General features: G+C 46.8%; 1 protein-coding gene across 3 annotated transcripts in view; it reads right to left on the reverse strand.

Moving 5' to 3' along the window:
• The window catches only part of LARS2 (leucyl-tRNA synthetase 2, mitochondrial), a 188896-nt gene extending 169542 nt beyond the window's left edge, over positions 1-19354 (reverse strand). The window contains exon 1 of one of the 3 annotated variants that reach the window (XM_038566682.1): positions 19283-19354. The gene's annotated coding sequence lies outside the window, so the exon portion shown is untranslated. The remainder of the gene's footprint in view (positions 1-19282) is intronic. The other 2 variants (XM_038566683.1, XM_038566681.1) reach the window with 2 other exon arrangements.
• Between the last annotated feature and the right edge of the window lie 4695 nt (positions 19355-24049).

Genomic DNA, 24049 nt, shown 5'->3' on the forward strand with positions numbered 1-24049 from the left:
GCAACCCAGAGTGGAGGTGGGAAGTCCATCGTTGACCTAAACTTTAAGTCTATTTAGTTAAACACCCACTGAGTTCTTGGCTGCCCTGTTTCCTGGTAGCAAGAATGTAAAAATTCCACATTTTCTGTTTTTCTCTTTTCTCTCCCTCTAATAATCTCTACCTCTCCCCTGCCTCTCTCCGCTCTCTGCAGAGTTGGCCTGACCTGTGTACATTCTCCTGGATTTACTAGCTTTAACTCCTTCTGTTTCTATGAGCTAACATTGATACCTTTTTCTCCCTGACTCAATAGTTCAAGACCCTCCAATACCCCATCTGATTAGTATTGTTCACCCCACACCATCCGGGGCAGGAATTACATGAGGCTGAGCATGAGGAGGGCTGAGAGCAGGTGGCAGACACACGAAGTCAGGGCAGGTGGTGTTACTGTCTTATTAATTCCCATCTCCCTGGCCTGCATTTTCTCTATTACAAAACCAGAATGTTGGTCTCAGAGTAGCCATAATTGTGTTACAATACCATTTAAAATGATAAAGAAAAGTCTGGAGAGGGAAAAAAACAGAGCACAGGCAGAGATTATGTCTAGGAAATGAGATAATAATTTTTTATATTTTTCTGTACTTCCTGAATTTAAAAAAAAATGAGTATATGTTAATTTTTAACTTTCTTTTTAAAATAATTGTAGATTTACAGGAAGTTGCAAAAATAGTACAGAGAAGTCCCATGTGCCCTCTACCCAGACATGTATTACTTTATAATAAAAAATGAAGATATTAAAAAAATACTCCTGTATATACAAGAACCAATTGCGAGTTCCCAATGGCCAAATCTGAGATAATTTGAGCAACAAACAATCATAGTAAAGGATTATAAACCATAGGAAGAAAGAAAACATACACAAATCCATATTGATATAAGTAAATACTTGAATAAATAAGAGACAATTCTTCTTTACAGAATTCCAATTAATAAATATAGAAGGAATGATAGAAATAGAAAATCAACAATAAGCAAACAGCATAGTAATAACTGTCATCTAAAAGCATCATCAATGGCTGCTAAAATTTATGGGCAAAAAAATGAGAAACAGGATAATTCCATAGTCTCAAGATAATTATTCATTACAAAGGGAAAAACAGAAACTAAGCAGACACTCACCATCTTACCCAAGGGATCAAAGTCAGTATTACCAGTAATGACATGTTGATATCATGCATCCCTGATATGATTCACAAAATCACTTCTGGTATTCTTGTCCAAAATCCATTACCTCAACCTAATCAGAAGAAAACCTCAGACAAACCCAAATTGAAGAACATTCTATAAAATGCTTGACTAGTAAGTACTCTTCAGAAGTGGCAAGGTCAGGGACGCCTGGGTGGCTCAGTGGTTGAGCACCTGCCTTTGGCTCAGAGCATGATCCCAGGGTCCTGGAATCGAGTCCTGTATTGGGCTCTCCATGGGGAGCCTACTTCTCCCTCTGCCTGTGTCTCTGCCTCCTTTTCTCATGAGTAAACAAAATCTTAAAAAATAAATAAATAAATTTAAAAAGATTAAAAAAAAAAAAAAAAGAAGTGGCAAGGTCATAAAAGACAAGGCAAGCTGAGAAACTGCCCCAGATTAAAGAAGGTTAAGGAGACATAAAAATGAAATGCTCTGTGGGGATTCTGGATTGGATTATGAACTAGTCAAAGGAGATTAGTGGAAAAACTGAGTGTACCAGTTAGGATTCTTATATTTAGGCAACAGAAATGAACACTGGTTAAACAAGATCTATCAGGAAAGCATCAGGGCTGGAAGGAAGACGCCAGATTTGAACCTAAACAGACTGGCCCCAGAGGTATAGCTCCTAACCACTACATTTTCCTTACTTTTGACAAATAAACCTTTAAGGAGACATTGTGTTCCAGACACCAGAGATACAAAATTGAGCAAAGACTCAGTCCCTAAATATAATTACAACCATATTGGTATCCCCAGTCCTGAACAGAGTATCAGACTCCTGAAAGATGCTTAATACATGGCAATTGATTGACTCAATGAACCAATGTGGTAGCTAGCCTCCAAGGTGGCCCCCAATAATCCCCACTTTCTTTTACCCCTTGGGTAGTTCCCTCTTATGTTTTGGTCCCAATATGGTAGAAGTGATGGTGTACGATTTCTGAGGCTTGATCATAAAAAACATTGTGGCCTCAATCTCCTTTACCAGGATCAGTTGCTCTGGGGTAACCAGCTGCCAAGTCGTGGACATTGGAATAGTCCAGGTTCAATAGTGAAAAACTGACACCTTCCACCAACAGCCCTGTGGAAAGAGCCATTTTGGAAGCAGATCCTTGAGTCCCAGTCAAACCTGCAGATGACTAAGTGCTGGCTGGCATCTCGGCATCAGCATCACAAGAGACCTCAAGCCAAAACCATCTAGCCAAGTTGCTTCTGATTTCCTGACCTACCAAAACTTTGTGATAATAATTATTGTTGTTTTAGATAACTAAGTATTGGGACAATTTGTTACCCAGCAACAGATAATATAATCAGTGAATAAATGAATGTCAGACCTACACTTTCCCTCTTGGGTCCCATGCTTACCACCGCAGCTTTGACAATATTTGATTGTCATGCCTGCATCACCTAGATGCTCTGAGAACAAAGATGTTCCTTCTTCTCTGGATCCCCTGGCCTGGTGCCATACCTGACATTTAGAAGTTGCTCAAGGGTCCCAGGATCAAGTCCCGCATCAGGCTCCTAGCATGGAGCCTGCTTCTCCCTCTGCCTGTATCTCTGCCTCTCTCTCTCTCTGTCTCTCATGAATAAATAGAAGTTTCTCAGTAAATATTTATTGAATGAATGAGTGCAAAGAGACAAATGGAGTCCTGAACCTATCTTTATCCAGAATTATTCAGCAGTCCTAAAAGTATTGCCACTGGGGGAGGAAGAAAAGGAATAGATTTTGAATCAGAGCCATGAAATCAGTAGGGTTTTTTTCTCCTGGCTTTCAATCATCAATATTTTTCAAAGGTATTTGATACAGAAGCAAAAGTATTTAGTAAAAAGATCAACACCCTTCCACTACCCACTTGCGTTGGGGATTGGCCAGCCCCTCCTTTCAAGCCACAAATGTATAAAATGACCCTTTGCAGGTCACCTCACTGGGCTGGCTTGTCACTGTTTTGCAAATACCACAATGCAGGGAAATTGATTATATTTAAAATATGCTTCTTTTCATCTACTAAAATAACAAGCAGCCACTAAAAAGCCATATTAATCAATATGTTAAATATGGCATGTTCAGTGGGAAAAACAAGAATGAAATTCCATGTGCATCACAAAGACTATATTAAGACACCTCTTCAGATCTTCTTGACCCTGCCTGTCTCTTAGAGTAGGCAGTGCTGGGGTGACCAGTTCTACGTAGACTCTGGCCATCTTCTCAGAGCTGCAACCTGACATCATGTGCCCGTGGCTCTTGCCCTTCACCCTGGCCAAGGGAAATATGCTTCTTCCCTCCCCCCACCTATGGCAGGTCTTCATATGGCTCCTCAGACGGTTCTGAGTCCAGCACTCAGTGGTGGCCAATTCCATAATACAGTGCCAACCCCCCACCCCCACCACCACCACCGATTCCTCATCACCACTCCCTGGAATTTCATACCTCAATCAAATACTTGCACAGAAACCTTCGTCTCAGACTCTGCTTTCTGGGGAACAAGACCAAGACAAGTATCACAATGCTAGAATCAAATGTATTTATAGGGACAGAAGCTGCAAGGAAAAGCCCCAATGTGATGGTAGTGGTTATGTTGGGGGTGGGGGGAATAGGAGTGATTTTTTTCCCCCTATTTTAAACTTTTTTTTAAATGAAGCTTTACTAAAAAAAAAAAAAAAAAAATGAAGCTTTACTTCTATAATGAAGAAACTCACGTTTAAAAAATCATTTCCATTTTAAAAGTCATTGTCAGAAATAGTCCTGAACTAGATAGAAAAACTGAGGTAATGTCATTTGGAAACCTCTGCTCAGAGGCTCATTGTCTTCCTTAAGGGGCAGGGGTGAGGGTGAGGCCCCGGGAAAGCACACAGCTGTGTGTGGGGCATGCCAGGAGCAGAGGCCATCGGCCTGAATGCTGCTAAGGAGAATCCACCCTCTCTGCCCTGTTGGTTTCTGAGTTTGCATGGAGTGATTCTATGCATTTTGACCAGCTCTAATTTGGCATTTTCTTTTCTTTTTAAAAAAATTTTATTCACGAGAAAGACAGAGAGGCAAAGACATAGGCAGAGGGAGAAGTAGGCTCCCTGCTGGGAGCCTGATGCAGGACTCAATTCCAGGACCCCAGGATCACGAACGACCCCAGCCAAAGGCAGACGCTCAACCACTGAGCCACCCAGGTGCCCCTGGCATTTTCTTCTACTTAAAACGTCTCTATGAATATTGACAGATTTGAACATCCCAGAAACCTCTGAGGCCCTTCTTTGAGAAAAGCTCTTTAAATCCTGTGGGGTCTCCTTACCCTACTTAGTCAATGACCAAGGTTCAGGTGGGGGTCCCAGGGGAAATGGGGTAGGAGATGGGGGTTCTGGTGGAGGACAACCTATGGGTTCCTATGGGCAGGAACAGTCAAGGTAACATCTCTGGATAGGAAGAAAAGCATTGGAACCAGAGGAGGACAGGGTCAACAGAAGGAAGGTCACAAGCAGGATAAGCAGGGATGTCCCCTCGGAGCTGGTCTGGAGTCTTAGAGCCCTCCATCTCGAGACTGATCCTGGTAGATGACAGAGTTGGGGCTGTTAACTTCAAAAAGGGGAGCAGAAATCTAGAAATTTCAACCCCTAAATCTCTTTGCTGGCTGCATTTTCTAGTGATGTTTCCAGAGTCACCCAGATGGTTGGTTCTACTTTTCATGCACTGATTTGGGAAATGTTCCAGAGAATCCCTGGCATTCTGGAAAGCCAGATCACAGGGCTTGGAGTAGTATGCTGGGTATTTGCTAAGCTTCTCTGCACTTCAGGGGATCAATTAGACCCTCTAGGCAATGAAATGTCAGACTCCGAAAAGGGTCCCCCAGGGCCTATCTTGTGCCTACAGCACCTCCCTACCCTCATACACACAGTGACCCTGAGGTTGCCCTGCTTGCATCTGGGCTTTTAGAGTTTTCAAATATATTTTCACAGTGCCCTGGAGGTGGCTGGGGTAGTGATCCACATTATCACTCCCATTTTACAGAGGAAGAAGCAGAGGTCAGAGGCCAGGGATTAGGAACACAATAACATGTGACAGAGCTAGAACCTGGGTCAAGCCTTCTGGCCTTAATATTGAGTGGTCTCTCCGTTATACCCCAGGCCAGTAGTTCATAAGCTTCTCGTTCTAAGGACTCCCTTACACTTTTAAAAATTACTGAAGATCCCAGGGTGCCTGGGTGTCTCAGTCAGTTAGCATCCAACTCCTGGTTTTGGCTCAGGTCGTGATCTCATGGGTCATGGGATTGAGCTGCTCCTGCTGGCTAGCATGCTCTCGCTCTCTCCCCTTAAAATAAACAAATCTTTTAAAAAATTATTGAAGATCAAAGAGCTTTTGTAAGCCCCATGAGAACAGGGACAGGGAGGATCACCCTTTTCTCAACTTTGTGTGTTCACCCACTCCCAATTGTATCCACACACAGTAGGTGGTCAATTCTTGCAGCAGGATGAGACAGAGGATGGAAAGGGAAGAAGGAAAGATCATACCAGGTCCAATGTCACTGTGTTGTTATCCACGCTACCATCTCACCAGTGCCTCCTCTGGATGCGTCCACTTGCCATAAGCACCTGCCCCTTCCAGAATGTGGACAGTAGCAACCAATAGCTAGAGCCTGCAGACCGTCATCATCATCATCACAGAGCGGGTACACATATGGAGCACTTACTGTGTACCAGGCACTGTCCTCTCACTTTACATGGATGGCATTTACTCAACAAGAGCAACCCTATTTCTCAGCTGGTATGATTGTTATTTTTAAAATAGCTGGCATATACGATTATATTAGTTTCAGGTGTGCTACCTAGGGACTCAACAATTCTATGCATTATGAAATTCAGCTTGTTTTATTTTCACAGATGAGGAAGCTAAGGCACGGAGAGGCTAAATAACCCATCCACAGTCACAAAATTAGTAAATACTGGAACTAGGGTCTGCTCCAGGCTCTGCCAACCTAACAACTGCTTGATGCTGCCTCTCACAGTGGGAAAAGGAATCTGGAAGGAGCTACCATAAGATAGGAGCACGTGAATGGAGAAGTTGGGGGAAAAGGCCAGGGCAGCAGCCTCTTCAATTACGTGCAAATATTCAAAGTTATGCAAATATTCAAAGTCATGCAAAGTTCAGCGGTATACGGGTAAATGTTTAACAATCTACTCTCTGGAGGGGCAGGGGTTGATGAGTAAGCATTTGCCCATTTCCGTGGTATAAATGTTCTCTTACCAGGATACATTTCAAGAGAACAGTGGTTTAACACCAATTCACAATTCACATATTTAAGAATGTGCTCTTGGGAACTAGTAGGAGCCTGCTCCCAACACACCACTGTACACACTGGTCCAGCAACCCATTTAGGCCCTTAGGCATCCAGCAACCCTCAAGACACTAACTGAACAACTGCCATGACTATTAGTAATCTCCTTAAACAAATGACAACACTGATTTTCTCAGGGCTACAAGGCTGGAATGAAACGGAGCAAGGGCTCAAATTCGAGTCTCTAGACCCACCACTGGTCAGTATCATGACCACGAGCCACACATGACTACTAACACTAGACATGTCGCTGGTCCAAGCTGAGAGGGCACTGAAAGGATAAAATACACACCAGCTTTTGAAGACTTTGTTGGAAGAAAAAAGAATGTAAGGGATCTCATATATTTGTACGTTAACTGGATGTTGAAATGAGAATATTTGGGATAGGTTGGGTTAAATAAAATATATTATTGAAATTAATTTTACTTTCTAACGTGGCTGCCAGAAAATTTAAAGTTAAATATCTAGCTCACATTACGTTTCTACTAGCATGACTCTAGACCTCTGGTCTGGTGCTTCCTCCCAAAGCACCAGGGACTTTTTATAGTCAGGGATGCCCAAATCCCTGCAGGGTTTTGTGTGCAGGAATGCATGTGTACCTGCACACACATACACAATCCCACCTGTGCACAGGACCATTTCCACTCCCTGCTCCCTCCTCCCAAACACTCACCACTCACCTCTCAGAGCCCCCTCAGCTGCTGTAAAGGTCTGTCTGCAGAGCACCCACCTGAGGATTTCACACCCCCCCCAAACTTGACGAACATGCTGCCTGGACCACCTACTGGGGGTTCCCCCCACGCACACTCAGTATTGTGCGGTCTGGCTGAGCAGTGTGCAGGTGGCACCTCTCTCACCAGCCTTTGTTTCTTTGAAGAGCTCTTCCAAGGAATGGGCATTTACTGGGGCTGCAATATTACTGCCCTTGGGTAACAGGAGCAACAGCTCGGGTGTTCAAGATGAAAGTAGCTTCTGTTCCCACTCTGTTTCTCCCCAGCCTTCTTCTTTCTGAATCTTCCAGGTCGAACTTTTCAGAAGCTTTTCAGGAGCCTACTGCTGCCAACTTCTCAGAGAATTTGCACACCTTTGTGTGTGTGTGTGTGTGTATGTGTGAGAGGAAAGCAGGAAAACAAGCATGTTTTCTGCCAGCCTCCCCTCCGCCTCATCCACAAGCACACTTGTTCAGCATGCTGCTGGCTGGGCTCTGGCCTCGCTACACTGGTTCCCTAATTTTTAGGACTCGAGCTTTTTCAAGTCCACAGCTGTTGGGCATCTCTGAAGGGTTTTGCTTTTTCTCTTTCTGTAAGCATAAAAAAAAAAAAAAAAAAAAAACCCACAAAACAGACCTTTGGGCTCAGGTGATGTTAATCTGACAATTACATGGAGGTAATTATCCAAATGCAGACTCTGGGTCTATAAACAGACACCGCCACAGACCCCACTGTGGCCCAGCAGGACCCTGTTTCCAGAGGTCTCAGCAACCCGTCACAACAGCCAGTGAGGGTTTATAAAGACTCATCACAAAACACAGGTAGGCTCTGGAGATACAGCTTTCCTGCTTACAATCGCTTAATTAGGTGGAATATTGCCTGCTGGATTCCAATCAGATGAGCTTGGGTAGGCGCATCTGACTACACAAGGCTCTGGGCTGATGGGGGCAGGGCACTGACTGAAGATTCTAGAACCTGTGGTATGAGAGGATGAGGCCAGTGTGGCAGAAGTGAGGCACACCTGTGTCACACTACCCTTACTTAGCTTTGAGCCCCGCACATGTGGCTGTCCCTCTGGGCCTTAGTTCCATGCTCAGCAGAATAAGGTGGTGGTGAGTCGGCTTCCTGCAGCTTCCGCAGGATGGGGGCTGCAAGTAGCTGAAAACCCCAATTCAAGGCGTTTTCTCATTTGTTACTTCACATAACAAGAGGCAAGAGACAATCAGCATTCGAGGATTCCATGTCATCAGAAGCCCAGGTAGCTCCTCTGCTGGTTGTACTGCTTAGGGACACCTTGCGACCATGCAAGCAGCCATTCCAGGTGTCACATCCCAACCCATACTGCTCAGAGCCGAGAGAGCCCACCTCTCTTGCAGTCTTTCCCAAAGGCTCCTCCCAGAAGCCACCCCTCTGCCATCTCATTAGAGGAACAGGGTCGCATGCTCACTCCTGAGCCAATCATTGGTAAGGGACAGGGGAGGACCGAGATTAGTTTAGAATGCGTCTGGGGTTACTGAGTCGCCTTTCTTTGGGTCGGTGGTAGGAGGGTAACACCTGAGAAACGCCGAGGTTCTCTTTACAAGGAAGGTTATGGGGGTGGGGGTGTCAGGTGGGAAGCCTACAGTGTCTGCGACAGGTACTACTTACATTGAAATGAAAACTGGGCAGGTCTGGTCTTGTCCAACCTCTCTCCTTTTTGTCCTTTTTACCCCTCTATTCTAGTTATATTGCAGGGAACATAAACCAAATCAACTTAACTTTCCTTTTTTAAGGAATTTATCAGCTTATATGAACTAAAATGTTGAAGGGGAGATTTGAGCTAGAGCCAGCTCCATCCAGGAGATGGAATGGTATCATGAAGAAAGGCTGGATCTTTCCCTCATCCTCCTCATTGCCAGCTCAGTGTCAGCTTATTTCCCAGGCAATCTCTCTCTCTCTCTCTCTCTCTCTCTCTCTCTCTCCTCAACAGATAGAGCCTTTGACACCCAGTGGTGTACATGGCCCTCAGTAGCTTTCCCAGAGCCCTAAGGAGAGTGTTCTGTGGAACATCCTAAGTAGAAGCCACATTTCAGGAAATTAAGTCTAACCATAGGTAGGCTGGTTTGGAGAGAGAATAGAGACAGGAAGACCAGATGGAAGTGGGAATTGACAGGAAGCTGAGTGGGGGCCTCGATGGTGATGGTGGTGGTGGTGATGGTGACAGTGGTGGTGTTTGTGGTGATGACTGATTCTCTGCCTGGTCCTTCCATGCAAAGAGTCTTGGTCCAAACCTTAATCATGACATTCAAGGCCTGACCCCAGCTTACTTCTCTGACTAGCTCTCTTGGAGCTGATCAGCACAAACCCCTATCTGTTTTTAGGCAGATCATGAGAACACACCTGATGAAGCCTTAGTTCCCCTTCTGTCACCCTTCCCTGCCTGTCTGCTCAACTGCACCTTCAAACAACCTTCAGGGTGCAAGCTCACCCCCTACAGCTCACCCCTTCCTGACACAACCCCTATAAAAATTTCCTCCTTCCTTGAACAGAGGCATTATCCTTTACTGTCCACTCCTGGAATCTCATTTGTCTTTTCCATCGCATCGCCACCAGAGCCAGCCCACCTGCAGACTTGGCATTTCCATCCCCAGGAAGGATTCTCTCCTGAAGCAGTTTACAGAATTCCAGGGATTCAGTAGGAAGTGACTCTGATTGACAGTTCAGCTCTGACCTTGTGTTCCAGTGTGATAATGGGGTTCCTAACTTGTGACCTGCAACAATGACATCCAACATCTCCAAGCACTAAGTGCTTCATTCGTGTTATTTCATAGGAAAAGCAACTATCCATTGGCCAATGTGAGCCTCAGTTTTCACATCAGGATTTTTCCTATCTTAAAGGTGCAACTGAGGCACAGAGAGAAGTTAAGTAACCTATCCCCCAATCAAAGGAAGGAACACAGACTCCACCTCTTGAGGAGGAAGTGGCAAACTTCTGGAACAGCAGGTGGAACCAGAACTATTGGTGGAACCATTTTTAGAAAATATGGTCTACCACATCTTGCTCGTTTTTTTAAAAGATTTTATTTATTTATTTGTTTATTTATTTATTTGATTTATGAGAGAGGGCACGTGCAAGCAGGGAAGAGGGACAGAGGGAGAGGGAATCTGGAGCTGATGCCCCACTGAGGGCAGAGCCCAACACAGGGCTCTGGATCCCACGACCCTGAGATCATGACCTGAGCCAAAGCCAAGTCAGATGCTTAACCGACTGAGTCACCCTGGTGCCCCCATACACACACTCTTTGCTCTCTTTTTTAGAATAACTTTTTAGTTCTAAATAATTTTAGAATTGTTGCAAAGAAAGATTTTCACATGCCCTCCATCCCGGTCCCTCTACTGTTAACATCTTAAGTAACTGGGAGGTGTTTATCATGGCACTTTTAGGCATTAGGTCTCCTTAAGTTTCGATCTGTGCAGTTTCTTGGTTTTATCTTTCATGACCATGTTGCTTTTGAAGAGCACTGGGTCAGGTGTACACGCTCACTTTGATAAATATCACTCTCACATCATGCTTCAATGCTGTATGAAATTTAAAAATAAAATCCTAGGACCATTGCAAAAAGTAATAAGGAAAGCTTGTTTAGAGTGGAGTCAGGAGGCCGGCAGGAGGAGCTCTCACAGCCTACGGTTCATCTTCAGTTGCAGACCCAACTGGAAGAGACACACCTTGCAAATTAATACTACTGTAGCTACTACTTTAATAAGGAGTAAGAAAGGTTTCCTACTCCCCCGGCAACAGCCTAGCCAATGAGAGAGAGACTGTTACAACTCAGCCAATGAGAAGCCACTCTGCTTGGAATCCCAGTTTCCTCCCATAGACTTTTTGTTTAGAATTGCCCTTCCTGTCTCCTCCCTTTTCTCTATAAGAGTGTTCATTTCCTTTGTTCTCCAGACTTGCCTATGGGTTTGCCATAGTTTGCTTGCAGGGGATTGCAATTCTTTGCTATTCCCAAATAAACTCATTTTTTGCTGGCAAAATAACTAGCAGCTTTATTTTTAATTAGCACCACAAACTAGCTACTGCGTTGTATGCTTTTCCCACCATACATGACCCATGACCATATGGAGCTTGTGATTTCCTCACCCCAGGATATGAGCCTCTTTCTTATCTGGAAAACTGTCCATTGGCCAATGTGAGCCTCAGTTTTCACATCTGATAGTAAAAGAGGTACAGGGTAGATTAGATGAACTTGAACCTCTGCCTCAGCTTTAAAAGTTGATTCCAGGAGCACCTGGCTGGCTCAGTCAGAAAAGCATGCAACTCTTGATCTTGAGGTTGTAAGTTTGAGCCCCACATTAGGTATAGAGATTACTTAATAAAAACTTTAAAATAATAATAAAAATAAAATGAGATACCATTTCTTAAATTTCATTAACTTAAAATGTATTTCTTGAACCTTATTGGTCAAATTTCTGCCTTAATTCTAAGGCAATGAAACAAATTAAATCAGTCCCTTTTAAAGTCTGAAACCTAAATTGCCTCTGTCTCTGGACACTCCCCTTACCCCTTCATCACCCCTCCAGACCCAAGGCTCTGGGAGGGCAGGGGTGAGCCTCAGGACTCCTCATACCCCAGAACTCAGAGCATTTCTGGTGGATGAATGCAATCCCTTGCAGATGGATTGCTCATGTGCCTCCATGCTGCTCTGCTGCTATTACAAGTTCACTAGCCCCTATAACTTCCAAGTACATTTTTTTCCTCCCAAACTACATGGTTAAGTCCTCCAGGGGAGCAACCTGAAATACTATTTCCTTTGTGTCTTCCCACGCCATGCCTACTTTTTCCACCTTAGGAGGCAGTCAAGAAATGTTGTAGAATGATCCACTCACTCCTTGAGCATCAGCATAACTGGCTCCGGGCACATACTATGGATGAAATTGCCATTTATTTATTTGACAAGTTTTTACTGAACATCTAATGTATGCCAGGGTCTTCTCTAGGTGCTAAGCCCTATTTTCTTTGGAATAGGATGGCCAGTCTGTCAGATAAGATAATGTTTGAGCTTTACTCTGAAAACCTCCTACCAGCTGATGGCCAAAGGTACCATAAAGATAAAATGAGGTACACATGATACCAAAGCAATGTGTATCTGGGCTTAAGATGTTTTATCCTGACAAAATACCTTATTGGCTTTGCTTCATTTTGTTGGTTGGTCTCAGGTTATTGCATTTTCGTTTTGTTTTTGACTCAAGTGGCCTATTCATGAAGAAAAGCCGGGATGCAAGAACAGCATAGAAATAAAACGTAATCAAGGTAAAATTAGATGTTTGGGTTTAGATTCCACCTCCTGTAGAGTATGATGATGAGGCCTAGTGATGGGAGGTAGGGCTTGGAGGCTCACTGCAGGACCAACCTGGCTTAGATTTGCTCACTCTCCTCTGCCTTCCTTGAAACCTAAGGCTGTGATCTGGAAGTCACTAGACAGCAGGAGGCCCCCAGTTCTTCTGGAACCTAGCCCTTCTTCCAGTCTGGCACCCCTTGCTCAAATGACCTGCCAACCACACTCTGAAACAGGCCACCCTCCCTTACGTCCTGGATGCATCTGGACAAACCACAGTTCTGAATTCTCCATCCTGGAGACACTCTCATTTCACTTGCCTCTCTGTTGAAGACAGAAACCATCTTCCTTTCAAATGGGATCCAAGAATTTAAGGGAAAAAAAATCTATTGAACTTTGTAACTTCCTTTGGTCTCTTGATAAGACAGATTTGGCTTTTAATTCTTTCAAAATGAGAAATTTGCCTTGTTCTGCAAGATCAGAGATTGGAGGAGTTTCTCCTTTTTTCTCCCTTTCTTTTTTCCTTTTTTAAGCCCCAGGGGCACTGACAACTGTCTAGGGAGTGGCACCTGCTCAGAACTCCCCAGCATGGTACCAGCTCTCCCAGGAGCACAATTCAAGAACGGCCAACATGGGGCACCTGGATGGCTCAGTTAACTAAGCATCTGCCTTCAGCTCAGGTCGTGATCCTGGGGTCCTGGGATCAAGCCCTGCATCTAGGCTCCCTGCTCAGTGGGAAGTTGGCTTCTCCCTCCTCCAACCCCTCCCCTTGCCTCTGGTCCTGTTCCTGCTTCAGCTCCTCTCTCTCCCTCTCAAATAAAAACAAAAATACAAGCTTTAAATTTAAAAAAAGAAAAAAAAAAGGTAGCCAACATGAGCTCCCCATTGCCGGGTTCCAGCACCATGTCATCAGGCAACTTCAGGAGGTGCCATTCCCATCCTCACCCATGATGGGGCAAAGCTGAGCCTGACAGATAAGAGGAGGGCCCCCTCTTAATGGACCCACGAAGGCCTGGGTTGTTTAATGGAAGGAGCCAGCAGTGATCCTGCCTCTAAATTGCCACATAAGCTTGAGCAGGTTGCCGAGGCTCTCAGATCTCTGTGTCAGCTGTAACGTATGAGGCTGTGTCGGATTGGACATGCTGGTCCTTATTCCTCGGACCGATGCTGACATGGCAGGAGGCCACTATGCTCAGGATCCCGGGTTGACAAGACTCGGCTGGCCCCATAATAAAACATATATAAAGTGCTCTTCTCTCCCCACACACCAAGAAGCAGGACACTGCTTGGTCTTGTTTTCTGTGGCAGTAGCTGCTGAGAGAATACTTTGCAGGATAAAGGAATGAATGAAGAAGCCGAAGAGTGTCCAGGAGAAAATCCACCTGTCTGCTTGCTGGCTATCTGTTCCTCTCTCTTTTGGGGAACTCTCTCTTGCAGGTGCTCTGGAGGGTTAAGGGGCCAGCAAATGTCCCTAAAAGACAGAGAGTGGGCCCAGTGCCAAACCTGGGAGAAGGCAAGAAAGGCTCCACTTAAGGCGTGACTGCCCTGAAGAGACCTTCCACTCCTCTCTGCTGTCCAGATCCCCACAGCTGCCTGCTTCTGTCTTCCTGAGACCCAGATGTTCAGCTCTGTCTTCAGTGCTGTGTCCCCTCACATCCTTCCACCAATTGCAGCTTGCATTTAAGTTAGCCAGAGTCAGATTCTGTTGCTCTCAACCAAGGGATTCTAACTGTAACGAACATTTCATTTATTCTCTCCCTCTCTTGTAACCTTGTCAAAACAAACAAAAACAAACCAAGGAGAATGGGAGGAAGGAAATGAAAGAATGGATAGGGTGACATTAGTGGGGTTCTTAAAAAGATTTTATTTATTTATTTGAGAGACACAGAGAGAGAAAGCATGAACAGGGGGATGGGTAGGAGAGGAAGACGCAGACTCCCCTCTGAGCAGGTAGCCCAATGCGGGGCTCAATCCCAGGACCCCAGGACCATGACCTGAGCCAAAGGCAGCCGCCTAACGGACTGAGCCACTCAGGTGCCCCAATATTAGTGTTTTTAAGATTTGTTTTAGAACCCTTTCTCTGATTATATCAAAGGTGGTCTACCCGAGATAAATGAAATGGAGCTCCTGGTTTCTCTCAGATGTAACCCACAGCTGGTAACCAGGTTCTGCCTCCTGAAAAGCAGTCAAGGGTGTTGGATATATTTCCCATCTAGTCTGGTGCAGGGGTACAGGGAGCTACCGTTGCCCCTGGATCCTGCCTTCTCAGATCCACAAATTTCAGCCACCACTTCCTCTGTTAATACTCACACGTGAGAAAGTTCGGTTTCCTTGGGGGAGTGGGAGTTGGGAGAGAGAGGGAGTAACAGCAGCATTTAGGGAACACAACCTGTGCTTCAGGTGGTGTTTCATGTATGTTTTAGTAACACACCAAACCCACAAGGTGGCTTCTGTTACTATCATTTTGCAGATGAAGAAACTCAAGAGACCAAGACACTGGCTGGAAGGCTCGGAAGTACCAGTGCAGAGCTGGGATTTGAACAGAGCTCTCTTGTGACCTAATACAAGGAGACACTCATTAGGGCTCTGATCTGGGGTACACGGTATACCTCTCTCTGCACATCTGTACCACCAGCAATCCCTAGCAATCCCTGCCCCACTCCTTGTCACCCCCCCAACCCACTGCATTTTTTCCTGTGGGTCCTTTGCTCTGTTACCTTAAATCCTTCTGTTTCCATCAATGCAGGCCTGTGCTAAAGTACTGAGTGAAAGAGCAAGGAATATCTGGAAGGAGTACAGGTTAAAGGCTAAGAATACAGGGTCTGTCATCAGATGGCCTGGGCAGATCCCAACTCTACTGCTCACCAGCTGTGAGCAAGTCACACAACCTCTCTGTTCCTCATTTTCCTAACTTGGGAAATAGGAGATAATATTACCTACCACAGTAGGAACAATAGCGGCCCCAAAGGTGTTCATATCCTAATCCCTTAATCTCTAGAATGTGTGAATATTACATTATATTGCAAAGGGAAAGTAATCAGTTGCCTTTAAAATAAACAGTATTCTGGGTTGCCCAGGTGGGCCCAATATAATCACAAAGCCCTTTAAATGCAGAAGAGGGAGGCAGGAAAGTCAATGTCACAGTGAGAAGGACTTGCATTGGTGGCTTTGAGGATGGAAGGGGCCATGAGCCTAGGAACAAAGGCAGCTTCTAGAAGTTGAAAAAGGCAAGAAAATTAATTCTCGGCAAAGCCGCCAGAAAAGAACACGGCCCAGAAGACACCTTGATTTTAGCCAGGGAGACCCATTTTGAACTTCTGACATTCAGGATTTTAAGAAAATAAATGTGTGTTGTTTTAAGGTATTAAATTTGTGCTACTTTGTTATAGCAGCCCTAGGAAACTAACACACCTGCCTCAAAGGCTCGTTGTGAGGATTATAAGAAAAGCTGCCAGACACATAGGAGCGCAATGAAGTTGGTCTGTCCTTGTTGGTTGGTGTGCAGAGGTGGGAGCTGGCCGAGGGTGGTGTTGAGCTGTGCTCATTTCTTCTAACCGTGCCTGTCCACCCTCCCCTAAATGGAGAGCCCTGTACCTTCCGTGCCTTAATTACTTTGGAACACTGCTTTATAATCACACACCCGACGACTCCCTTCATCAGACTGAATTCTGAATTGCACTTGAAGTGGCTTATACAATGTCAGCCCTCTGATTAGCTTCTTTCCGAGCTCTAAAATGAGGGTAATCAGAGTGGAGGAAAGATCTTACCATGTGCCCTGGGAGGGAGGCGAGGGCAGGGGATCTCGCTATCACAATTTTCTAATTAAGACTTTAAGAGCTTTTAAAGAGCCAGCTCATATCACCCTGCAGGCCTGTGGTCATCCTTCCTGCCCCCCTCCCCCCAGGCCCTCCATGAGCACAAAATTTCAGACTGGCACTTCCAGGATCAAGCCAGCTGATCCTCCACCTTCTCACCGGGACTCTCCTCCCCAGAGATTATAACCCACCTATCCGGCCAGTCCCTGAGATCTGGATCAGACTCCCCCATTGCACACCTTGTGGAGCCCATGCTCCCTCCAAGATCTTGGGGACTTTCAAGTGGGGTCTGGTTTTCCCATGGTCTCATCTGCCCAGAGGAAGATTTATAAGGAAGCTAAAGAAGTCTAAACTCCAGCTGTAGGATGCCGAACAAAGTGTTCCCATGATCATGGGCTTCAGTAAAATTGTCAAAAGTTTGATATTTTTATGTTCTTTAATGGGATCCCGCCAAACTGTAGAAGCTTCGGGTACTGTGAAATTTGGCTCTGCCTCTGCACTGAGGCGCCCAGCTCTATGCCACAGGGCATTCACCCCCACACAGAATTCAGTCCTCTGTTTCTCCCTGAAAGATGTCAAGGTGTTACTGAGTGTGGTAGATTTCTCTCAAATCTGTGTGTGAGCGTGCGCTGGCGACGTGAAGAAAAGGGTTTGTAACTTACAACTGGCCATCAGGTGTCCTCGTTCTTAGGAATTTCCTTTGGCCACCAGTATGGGACCTCTGTTTCTGCATCCTTTGCCCCCAGGGACCCTCTCAGTAACTCCGGCTTTGCTCTGCCTCCTTGCTCTTCTACTCAAGAGCACAACAAACTCCTTTGACTCTCTCATTTTTAACCATTACTTTCAGGTTCTTACCTTGTAATCGCCCTGCTCTGCCCTCAAGGGGTTGGCCATGCTATTTTTCCCTGGATGGCTTTCCTAAGAAGGTTTACAGTAGCTGCCATTAACAGGGTATAGTTTTTACAATCACTACATGGGGTGAAAAATATTGGGCTTTTCTTTCTAAGGTTGGAATGAGCGGACCTAAGGGCCTGGGGGATAACACAGTAATGGGGATGCAGAGGGGCACCTGCAAGCAGAAGTGACTGCGAGAAAGGAGGTTGGCTGAGAGCTTTGGTTTAATGACAACAACAAAAAAGTGGTTGAGATGATGGTTCTAGGTCTATTTTTTTTCCCTAGCCCTTTTGAAATCTCCAGGACTTACATCCACCTGAATAACACCAAGAAGGGACCATTCCCTTCTTTGTGTCCATCTGAGCCCTAACAGTTGCTCGCGGTGGCTCCCATACTTTATTGCATGTTTTTGTTTATGCATCTGTCTTTCCTCCCACAATCCTCTGCCTGTTAATGCAAGGACATGTTTTTTTTTTTTTTAAGATTTTATTTATTCATTCATGAGAGACACACAGAGAGAGGCAGACACATAGATAGAGGGAGAAGCAGCTCCTTGCAGGGAGCTCGATGCGGGACTCGATCCTCGGACCGGGATCATGCCCTGAGCTGAAGTCAGACGCTCGACCGCCAAGCCAGCCAGGCATCCTACGTGTTATTTTTTTTTTTTCCTGTTCCTCCCTATTTAGCGTAATGGGCATGACACAATAAATATTTCTTAAAAAATTCTTACTTACGAAATACTGACAATATTAGCAGTTATCCCTTGGAATAATTTTATAGACTGAATGAGATAATCGTCTAAAGTTCTTAGCATAGTTCAGCAGAGAGGAAATAAATGCTTAAAAAGTATCCTTTGGGGCAGCCTGGGTGGCTCAGCGGCTTATGCGCCTGCCTTCATCCCAGGGCATGATTCTGGAATCCTGGGATCGAGTCCCATGTCAGGCTCCCTACGTGGGGCCTGCTTCTCCCTCTGCCTGTCTCTGCCTCTCTCTCTCTCTGTCTCTGTCTATCATGAATAAATAAATAAATAAATAAAATCTTAAACAAAAAAAAAGTGTCCTTTGGGGCACCCGGGTGGCTCAGTGGTTGGGCATCTGCCTTTAGCTCAGGTTGTGACCCTGGGGTCCTGGGATCAAGTTCTGCATCCAGCTCCCCGCAAGGAGTCTGCTTTTCCCTCTGCGTACGTCTCTGCCTCTGTGTGCGTCTCTCTCCCACGAATAAATAAAATCTTAAAAAAACAAAAGTGTCCTCGTTAATATTATTGAATGAATGGGACGCTTTGGTTTAACTCATTAGCACGACTTTATACAGGCCTGGAATTCCTTTCGCGTCCTTTTTCTTGCTATGGAAAACGAAAAGAAACAGCACGATAAAGGGAAAGAAAGAAAAACAGTGGAAATCACAGCTGTTCAATCACATGCATCTACGGATACAGATTTTTCCCTCTTAAACTTCCAGGGCCCCGAGAGTAACTGAAGGCAGCGCCACCCATCCGCGGGGGGAACGCATCCAGCGTCCACGCACGCTGCCGTCTTGTCTTCGGAAGAATCACTGAAGCCATGAAGGCCTGGGCCCGCGCCAGCCACCCGGAGGATGTTACCACCCCCTTATTTAAGCGTCACAGGAACCCTATCCAGTGGGTCCTACTGGGTGGTCACGTGGAGCGAAAACAGCCGGTGCTGAGACTCCGCGTGCATCTATAATTAGGGGAAAACAAATAAAACGGGGGGGGGGGGGGGAGGGATGTGGAGGCTTCCGAGGAGAGGTCAGCTGGAGACGCCGAGACGCGGTACCTGGGATGCCTGGGAGGTCAGAATGCCCGCAGGTGGAGGAAGACGGGGGGGGGGGGGGGGGGCGGGGCGCGCGCAGGGGGTCAAGGAGGGCGCAGAGGAGGGCTGCGAAAGGCAGAAGGTCTGACGGCGGAGGCCGAGGGCCCGGGGAGGAGCAGGTGCGGAACGCGGCGCGGAGGACGAAGGCCGGAAGGCGGGCCTGGGCCACAGCGACTCACCTGCACTCGAGCTAGAGCTGGAGAGGCGCGGGGCTGCTCCAGCCGAAGGAAGCCGCGGGAGCCAAACCGGAACCGGAACTGGAGAGCTCGCGGCATGGGGAGGAAGAGGGAGGCGTTGCCCCGGAAGCAGAAGGGCGGATGAGGAACAGGTGGGCCCCGCTGCCTGCCCGCGCCCTCGAGGCGCCCTCGAGGCTCCCCGGCCCGCGTGACCCTGGCAGGGGGGTCCTGGGGAGCCGGTCATGTAACCTAACCTGGGACGGGAGGACGAGGAATCCATGAAGAGGGAAGGGGGTCGCAGGCCGGAAGCCTCAGACCGGAAGTCCCCTCAGAGCCAGGGTCACCGTGGGGAGACCTGAGCGTGTTTATGGGCGGAGGGGACGGACTCCAGGAGAGGGAGAGAAAGAGCAGAGGAGGTGGGGCGCTGACAGAGCCGGGTGTTGGAGCAGGTGAGGAGGAGGGGAATCTGAAAGGCCCGAGGACTCCTGCTCCCCGCGCCGGCCTGGGAAGGGATGAAACTGCCGGTAAATCCAGGGCCCCGTGTGACCCTGCCAGGAGGTGGTTTGGCGCAAATAAACGAGCCAACAGTTGAAAACCGTAGAAGAGCATCTCCCTAAATTCCTTCCCGTCTTTGCCCAGACATTTCTGTGTCTCTCAGATCCCCAAACCTCCTCCTCCCACGGAGACCCTTGGGGTCTGGTCTCATTTTCTCCCCCTCCGTGGTCCCCCTTTCCAACCTTCTGCTCTCCCCTCTCCCCCAGACTTCACGTCAGGTCAGTCTGACCACTCTGACTGCCTTAGCTTTAAATGTCTATTTACCCAAATCTCATTTTTAGTCTTTTCCTCTTTACCCATTTCCTGGATTCTACAAAACAAAGGATGCTGACCCAATGACCCCAAATCCCCCTTCCTTTTATTTTTTTTTATTATTTTTTTGATGTTCAAATTTTTTTGTGTCTTTTTTTGTTATTGGAGTTCGATTTGCCAACATAGAGCATAACACCCAGTGCTCATCCCGTCAAGTGCCCCCCTCAGTGCCCGTCACCCAGTCACCCCCACCCCCCGCCCTCCTCCCCTTCCACCACCCCTTGTTCCTTTCCCAGAGTTAGGAGTCTCTCATGTTCTGTCTCCCTTTCTGATATTTCCCACTCATTTTCCCTCCTTTCCCCTTTATTCCCTGTCACTACTTTTTATATTCCCCGAATGAATGAGACCATAAATGTTTGTCCTTCACTCAGCATAATACCCTCCAGGTCCCTCCACGTCGAAGCAAACGGTGGGTATTTGTCGTTTCTAATGGCTGAGGAATATTCCATTGTATACATAGACCACATCCTCTTTATCCATTCGTCTTTCAATGGACACCAAGGCTCCTTCCACAGTTTGGCTATTGTGGACATTGCTGCTAGAAACATCAGGATGCAGGCGTCTCGGTCTTTCATTGCATCTATATCTTTGTCCCCTTTCCTTTAAAAAAAAAAAACTTATTCATTTGTGAGCAACACAGAGATAGAAGCAAGAAGTAGGCTCCCTATGGGGGGACTCGATCCCAGGACCCCAGAATCATAACCTGAGCCAAGGTAGATGCTCAACTACTGAGCTACCCAGGTGCCTCATCCCTCCCTCCTTAGACCAGTGGGAATGCAAACACTTATTTGAAACTCTCTCTTTAAAAGTCCCTGCCAAAGGATAAAGGGGAAAAAATGGGCAAAAAGACACCAGGAGGTAGCCGTAGAGACCCAGGAGAGGAGACAGGGTAAAGATGGCACATCCTAGCAAAGCCTTCAGGCCCCACTGCAGGTCTAGGCTCCAGCGTCTGGATAGATGTAGTGAATCCAGAGGTTCGTAGCCCAGCCTTTGTCCCAAGGGGCAGGAAGGGAGGATGGTAGAAATATGCCACCAACCTTGCCTGGGTGTTGGGAGGCAAGGAGAATTGATTGGAGGGTACTTTTCAGATGCAGAATATCTCCAAAATGCAGACACAGAGTGAGTGCACAGTATCAGAAGAGCTGCCTCCACAGCTCAGGAAAATAAATAGATCCCCAAGCTGATTTGATTTTTGATAAGCATTGATCTTTGACTTTATAATCACTTGCAAATTCTGCTCAATTCAAAAGGCCAGCTGCTCTCCTGTGGAAACCTAGATTTTTGTTGGAGGGAAAAGAGAAATTTAAAAAGTATTAATTTTTAAAAAATATTTTGCATTAAGAACGCAGTGTTTTTAGTTGTAGTTTATAATGAATTCCTTTAGGTTCCAAAGTATTCTAATTATATGAAATTTATGAGGGCTTAAAGAGCCATCTGTGCCATTCCAATTACCATGATGTGTCTGCCCTGAAAAGGGTTACATAATTGTAGCCTGAGTTTATATGCTAGTATGTAGTTTGCCTGGAAATGATTTCTGTTTCCATTATATAAAGTTGCATAGGCCGTTTTGGAAAACACAGTCCTATATGTTGATACCAGAGCTAGGAATGACTGCAAGGGTCTTGCATGGATCCGTCTGCCTTCTGGAAGATCTCTGACATTTGAAGCCAGCGATTGTTTCCGTCTGTTTTGGAAAGCCCTCAAGAGCCAGGATTTCAGTCTCTGGTTTTTAGTACCTAATCACTATTCCTACCAGGATGTTCTTTCCAGAGAACTTGATTTTCTCCAGCTGCAACTTCAGCCGAGGTCTATGGGAAGCAGTAATGAACAATCAGTGGTTTTTAAGAACCCATTTACCCCAGGGTTAGGACATCTCCGGGGGTGCTGATTATTCTCTCTTTGCCTCTTCCCTTGTGTCCTCTCTGCCCTACCCAAGATACCACGAGGCAGGTCCTGAGGACTGCATCGTCGCCTTCCAGATTCTGCTTGGGCTGGCCAATGCAAGGCACCAGCAGAGATCTGCATGGGGGTGGAGAGCCAGAGGGGGTCTTCTCTGTGGGCCTTTCTCTGGCCCTGACCATGGCCCCACGGCCACAGCTTCTATCAGGTGGCCCTTCCTTCATGGCTCCAGCTCTCTCAGTGCTCTGTGAACACCTTTTTCTCCTCGCCCCTCAGGTCCAAGGGTAGCACCTCCCCCACCTCTCCCACCCTCCCCACCCCCCATTGCATCTGGTCTCTGTGTTTCCTTAACCTGTGTGGTCTCTGTAATGGCCCCATCACTGAAGTCTCTTGAAACAGGGCTAGAGTCTGTTCCAGCCAGGAGACTGGCTGATGAACTGGGTGACAATGTGTTTTCAGCCTTTTTACAGCATAGGAGCACCTCATCAGGTATCATGTTTATCCCATTCCTCCCCGGGTTCTCTCAAAGGATATGGGTTTCTCAGTTGTTCTGAGGCCAGTGGGGCTTATGTGTATCAAGGACAAATCATGCTGTGCCCACCCTGAGAAGGTACTGGATTGGGAGCTCTGGGTGATAATGAATAGAGTCTACTCTGTGGTCCTAGTGCCAGAGGGAGCCAACAGAGTGGTCGATGCTGACTCCCTGGTCATCTTGTTGATGGTGAAGGACATTTGCAGGGCAGAGTGGGGGCTGGAGAGACAGACTCTGACCACAGCTCCCCTGCCCTGCCTCTGATGCCCTCACTTCTGACATGGATCTGCTTTTGCCCCGCCCCCAGGTCTGTTCTCTACTCACAGCCAGAGTAATGCTTTCAAACATAAGTAAAAATAAAGTCAAATCCTTCAAAGGCTCCCCAACCCATCTGCACAAAACCCAAAGCCCTTTAAAGCCTTCCACAAGGCCTCAGTGACCAGTCCCCCCGCTTGGCCCCTGCTCTGACTCTCCCTGACCACCTCCATAGGCCACTCATCTGCCCCCCACAGCGTACCTGCCTCACCCAGCAAGCCCTGCTCCGGAACTCTGCTCTTGCCAATGCCTCTGCGTGGAGCCCCACCACAGGTTCCATCCACTCCTTCAGCCCTCTGCTTAAAGATCACCTTTTCAGCGAGGATCTTCCCTTGCAACCACTGCACCTCCACTCCTGGGGACCTGGGGTGGACCCTGTGTTCAGATCCCTACAAGACAGCATGTCCTATGCATAAGCCCTTGTGGCAGGAGTGGGAGCTCATAATGAAAGTGGAGACAGCAATGGTGAGGACCACAGGAAACTTTAGGTGTTCAGTGGGTATATAAAACTATGAGTAGGGGCGCCTGGGTGGCTCAGTTGGTTAAGCATCTGCCTTCAGCCCAGGTCATGATCCCAGGGTCCTGGGATCGAGCCCCACATCAGGCTCCTTGCTCAGCAAGGAGCCTGCTTCTCCCTCTCCAGCTGCAGCTCCCCCTGCTTATGTGTGTGCATGCGCACTCTCTCTCTCTCTGTCAAATAAATAATTAAAATGAAATAAAAATAAAACTATGCATAGTCTTATAAGCAACAAAAGAAGCTAGGACTGAGATAGGCTTAATGCTAATATTATTCTACAAACATCATTCTAAAACTGTTATGTCTCTATCATTCCCTGCGTCCTGCGACAATATGGTACTTTTGGCACAACAGTTCATTCCAGAAAGGACCTGGAGCCCCGATGAAAGGGCAAGCAGGCACAGGAGGGGGGCAGAGAGCAGAGCAGGACGGGGGGGGAGCTTCTGGACCCCCCCCCCCCCCAGCATTCACAGCTGAGACAGGTGCGCCAGGAGTTGAGAGGAGGGAGCACTGAGGGATTTTTGGGCGGGAGGGAGGAATACGGGTTGAGTTTCAGACATGGGGGTGATGTGTCCTGGTAGGAAGGATGTCAGAAGCGAGCGCAGGAGGTGAGACTATGGGACTGGGTGAGCTGTCGATG

Source organism: Canis lupus, chromosome 20 (assembly GCF_011100685.1).
Source record: "Canis lupus familiaris isolate Mischka breed German Shepherd chromosome 20, alternate assembly UU_Cfam_GSD_1.0, whole genome shotgun sequence".
Taxonomy (NCBI): domain Eukaryota; kingdom Metazoa; phylum Chordata; class Mammalia; order Carnivora; family Canidae; genus Canis; species Canis lupus.